The following is a 5744-nucleotide window of genomic DNA, read 5'->3' as shown; positions in this document are numbered from 1 at the left end:
TTTTATGTTTTATTGAGGATTTTTGTACATATGTTTTGGCAGTTCTGTGATCATGTCAAAGCAGCAACTTATAATAAAAAGTGTTTTATTTCCGTCTGGATGCTGCCCGCTTCCATGGAAGGACAACAGAAAATCGCTCTTATAAACATGTAATTACTAAAATCACCATACCTTTGTATCCCTCTGAAAAATGAACCCATTTAAATAAAGAAATCCCTCCATGGGTGATACCTCGATAGGGGGCGTTCATTTTATAGTGTCAGAAGAGGGCTTAGAAAATAATAATACCAAAAAAAAAAGAAAAGAAAAGAAATTGGCTAAAAAGGGCATGAGGGGGCAAGGAGCAAAAGGGGTAGGTGCTCAAGCCTCCCTAGAGTCCCCCCCCCACACCCCCTCCCTCTGCACGTGCCTGATTAGGTGGCGCAGCAGGTGATGAGTGAAGATGAATGATGGTGAGCATCAATAAATGATAAAATAAATCTAGCAACAGGAAAGAAACTAAAGTGGAAATAGCAATAAACCGAGAGGATAATACTAATCAAAGGAAACTAAATGGAAATGAATGAAGAACAAAATGCAAGAATAAACTAAGAAACTAAAGTAAATAGAGGAATAAACTTGTATGGCAAGACATTTCGAGCAATAATTAATACAGAGGACTGTATGGCAAGAATAAACAGACACGGTTTTCAGATATAAGGTAAAATAATATTGCTGAAGTGCCATGGGTTTGTTGAGACCACATCTAATACTGAGAATAAATATATCTTACAGACCATAACAATAAGGAACTTATCACATATTTATGTTTTTGATTAGATTTGATATATTTATTTCTTCAATATTATTTTCATGTCAGTGTTAATGTCATGAGGCTGACGACTCCATGACACTTTCAGTTTGACTCATTAGGATTTGATTAAGAACCAGATTTGTTCTTTGTAATTTCTGTCCAGTAAAACTATTAATCTATAATCAATAGACAGGTCTATATAAAGATATAATCCATGTTTCTGTCTCATATTTCTATGGCATTAAAAGGAACTTTTGTTTTTCCACTGAAACTCTGGTTTGCACAATAAATGCCATGTGGGTGAAATTTTATGGATGATACTCTGATGTCCCATTCTCCTGAAGGCAGCACAGAGCTGCGCCACCAGAAACCGACAGAAACACTGAAGAGAAGAAGAGCTATGATTAATGTAGTTACAGTTCTATCCATGTTTTAATGTTGCAGAGCTCAGTCGTTTTGCAAATAGATCAAAGTTTAAACTGATATTGTTGTTCATCTTTTATCTGGTCATTTTGTGCAAGATTTAGCAACTAACATCAGAAAATTGCACAGAACAAGAATATTTTTTACACTCTGATTAGCTGCTTATAGGCCTACTAATTTTAAGGTGAATGTTCATTCATTGCATTTTTCAATTATAATTTATATAATTGTAAATTATTTTTACACCTGTGAAAATAATTTCTATTCCCATGGCTTTTTTGTCCTCTGGGAAATTATCTTGATGATAAATACAGAAACAAGCATAAAAATCAAAATATCTACAATAGTGATAGTAATATTAATAATAAAATAATAGTCAGTGTAAAGTAGCCTACAAATTATTTGGTTGGGGCGCTGAGGGACCTGGATAAAGGCTGGGGGGGCGCTGGCCGAAAAAGGTTGAGAAACATTGGGCTAGCATGTTAACGCTGCCATGAGAATGTGTTCCGTCACCATCATGGAAGTCTTTGTTATAAGCAATATCCCATTATAGTCCATTTTCAGGTTAATATGTATAGAGTATGTATGATGAGGCTTTTATTTTGAAATTTTCAGTAAGCTAAATTTTAAAAGACCACACTAATCCCATATGTAACATTGTTTCATTTAAACCAGTCATATAAAGTCCAAAACAGCAATTACATGATGTGAAAAATATGAAGGTTTTTATTTTGTAGGGTATGTGATGCTCTTATTTTGACAATCCACTGTGGTTGTCAGTTTAGGGGCATGCTTTAATTCCCCACCTGTTATTTGCATACTGACCAAAAGTGAAGCAGACAGCTCAAAATCTCTGAGTTCATTAACCCTCTGATGCGTAGTGGGTCTTTTTGGACCTGTGTTTAAATCAGTGTGTTTTTTTGCTACTTTTTTAAAATTTTGATTCAAAATAATGTTTTGTATAATACTTTCTACTGTGTTTTATTTCACACAAGAATTATCATGTTTGAAATATTTTCATTTTTCACTTTTTTAAGCATTTTTAGAACAATTTGCAGAACATTTTTAAAACAAAATGACAACAGCAATTTTATGACAGCAATGATGAAATGTCAATAATGGACAATATTGTGAAAGAGCACGTTTTTTGAAACTAGCTAGCTAACCAAGGTAGCTAACATTACTCTCTCTATTCTATTATGCTGTGTGTATCACGCATGTGTGTGTGTGTATGTGTGTGCATTTATCCGTCCGTCCGTCTTCTGTTTATCTGGGGTCGGGTCGCAGAGTCAGCCTAAGTAAGGAGGCCCAGACTTCCCTCTCCCCAGCTACTTGTTCCAGCTCCTCCATGGGAAATCCCAAGGCGTTCCCAGACCAGCTGAGAAACATCGTCCCTCCAGCGTGTCCTGGGTCTTCTCCGGGGTCTCCTCCCGGTGGGACTTGCCCAGAACACCTCAACAAAGAGAAGGCCAGGAGGCATCTGTCCAGATGCTCCTCTCAACGTGAAGGAGCAGCGGCTCTACTCTGAGTCCCTCCTGGATATCTGAGCTTCTCTTTCTAAGGGAGAGCCCAGACACCCTATGGGGAAAACTAATTTCGGCCGCTTGTATCCGTGACCTCGTTCTTTTGGACATGACCCAAAGCTCATGACCATAGACGAGGGTAGGAACTTAAACTGGCAAATCAAGAGCTTCGCTTTTTGGCTCAGCTCTCGTCACTACGACAGATTGGTGCAGCGCCCGCTTCACTGCAGACGCTGCACCAATCCACCTGTCGATCTCCTGCTCCATTTTTCCCTCATTGGTGAACAAGATCCCGAGATACTTGAACTCCTCCACTTGGGGCAAGATATTCTCCCCAACCCAGAGAAGGCACTTTACCCTTTTTCAGCTCATTTATTTATGCATTTATTCATATAGCTATGAATTTTTATTTTATTTATTGAGATGATAAAAGAACACATTGATCAACAGGTTTTGTATGTCATTCAACACACTCTCTCTCTTGGTTTTCTTATCCAGGATGTCAGACACACACACAAATAATACACATGCACAATAAAGTATAGGTGGTAATGTTAGCTAGTTGGTTAGATAACTAGTGTTGGCTAACTTTGATGAAGGGTAATATGTTGATTTGTGAGAATAACGCTGTCACAGTACTCATGATTGACACAGACACATTTGTGAGGTAAAAAATAAAGATAATACTTATATATAAGAGTTTTTGCTGCGTAAAATATTATCTTTCAGGGGTGACACTTAGGTCTCAGTGTGTTTGGTTCACAAAAAAATGTTTTCCTGACAGTCACAGTTGGCAAGAAACAAAGATTCCCATTAAATTCCATAGGAAATGAATGCAGATAATGTTGGACCCACTCACGGCAGAATGGGGTAGTGATATAAAACAAGCTATTTCTTAAAATGTATAAAAGGTAAATTAAAAATTTGAATTGCATGATATCAGTAACATGTTTCTTGAGGAATACCTGGAATATGAAGTGATAAAAACTTTTCATTACAAAGATATTGCAAAAAGATGACCTCACCAGGTCAAAAAGGAACCGGTTGCGCATCAGAGGGTTAAAGTTCAAGGTGTGTAAATGTGGGAAAAAAAGACAAAATTTCTCCTTTGCTGCTTCCCTGTGCATATTACGGCATACCTCCAAGATACTTTTTTCCATAATTTGGCGGGGGCAATCTACGTACCAACTTTCAGATTTCTATGATGTACAATTTGTCCTATTGCACGTTAGGGGTCGCTGTAGAGCAGTTTGGCCACACCCACTTGCGATTCCATTAAAATAGTTTAATTTCATGCTGGAGATAATTTTGGCCAAAGTTTGGTGTGAGTTTTTGAATATGTTTAGACCCCAAATTTATGATTTCGGGTGGAAAATAAAATTAAGAATTCCTTCAGATACAATAGGCTTTCACAGAACTTTGCTGCTCAAGCCTAGTAAACCACCTGGTTACACAAACACTTACTGTTAGAAATATATTACAGTGTTATGGCCTCAGGATTTTAAATATTTTAAACAAGTATTCTGGTGCTTTTAGAAAAGTTTGTCATTAACATTTTTTAAATGCTACTAAGCACCACTTACGTCCTGTCACTTAAAGAATGATTTCCAATTTTTATATTCAACATTGACACTAACTGCTAAGCTCTTTGGTATGTAAACATGATGGTAGCAGTTTTCGAAAGGTAGCGCAGACCAACAGACTTAACTGTCTAGATGTGCTGCAGTAGCAAAATCTGACGATCATCAGAACACTTGATTTGGCCAATTACATCATAGTGCTGCATATATTCTTGTGCTGATTGATGCATTATAGTTGCATTATAGTATGGCCTTGTTGCATCACACATGGGCAGCATTTATAGAATTCCTTTTGGTAAATTTCTACCATATTCCAAATCAGTTCTACTGGTAACACATCCTAGTTTAAGCTAACAAGATGAGTTTCCCAGTTGTACTGAGATTAGAATTCCAGGTTTTAGTCAAAGACCACGTGATTCTTGCAATTGCAGAGTTTATACGCAAATTGCAGAAGAAATTGCGAAGATTTGACATCAGGACCTCCAGATGAAAGCGTCAGAGAAAGGACAGAATATTGGTTGCTCTATTTAACGCAGGTCTTTTCAGATCTGGTTTTGGACGAAATTGAGTATTGCCAATACAAATATAGAGACTTAAAAAACATAATTGAAAACATAGTTTCTCAGGCCTTTGGTCAAGTTATGGGCATTGAAGAGAACTTCCAATCTGAGACTACCAAGATATATAACATGTTTTTCTTAAAGCATGTGATATCAGCGGTCACATCTCCCTTGGACGAGGAAGACCCCATAGAGCTGCTCAAGGTCAGTGTAAGATTTTGTTCTTTGGTGCAACAGGTTATCGCTATCATCCAGGACCTGAGAGCAATGAGGTGGGGAATTGAAAATCTGAGAAATTCAGACATTCCTGAGGATGGGGTACCTGAGGACAAGAGAAATGACACAATATGGCTTTTTGTGAAGTGGTTGATGTGTAGAAACATCAGGAGGTACAAAATTACATATTTTAAGGTACAAAATTACATATTTTTTCTAGGTGGTGCTGTTGAGTTCCTTCCTTCACCTGCAAATATTTTTAGTCTTTTCATCACTGGTGTTTGAAAACTGTTAAAAAATAATAGTGCATCAACATGGGAAAGGCTAAATCAAAAAGAGAAATGTAGTCATTAATTTAAATATTTTTTTCCTTACTATGTGACCATTTAATTTTTGGTGGGAAAGAAACTGATGAAACTGAAATAATTACTGTTATTGATTTGCTCAACTTATCAAGTTAAGTAAAATAACTCCTGTAGTGTTTCTATGCATTTCTTTTAAAAAAAATTGAATTACTCAGCCATTTTTACCTTAAATTAAATAATTACCTTAGTAATTTTCAATCATATTCAATAAATTTGAATATTACTTGTCAAAATGATCCAATCGCTATCCGTGGTTTTGAACTGCTTTGAATTTGTGTTGTTTC

The 5744-nt window shown here is 36.6% G+C and overlaps 1 protein-coding gene across 1 annotated transcript in view; it reads right to left on the bottom strand.

The window, feature by feature from the left end:
• tmem129 (transmembrane protein 129, E3 ubiquitin protein ligase) overlaps positions 1–5744 on the bottom strand; it is a 16241-nt gene that overhangs the window by 1964 nt on the left and 8533 nt on the right. The gene's annotated exons all lie outside the window — the stretch shown is intronic.

This window comes from Poecilia formosa, unplaced genomic scaffold (genome assembly GCF_000485575.1).
Source record: "Poecilia formosa unplaced genomic scaffold, Poecilia_formosa-5.1.2 Scaffold623, whole genome shotgun sequence".
Classification (NCBI taxonomy): Eukaryota; Metazoa; Chordata; class Actinopteri; order Cyprinodontiformes; family Poeciliidae; genus Poecilia; species Poecilia formosa.
The sequence above is the reverse complement of the archived record's forward strand: the minus strand, read 5'-3'. Positions and strand labels throughout refer to the sequence as shown.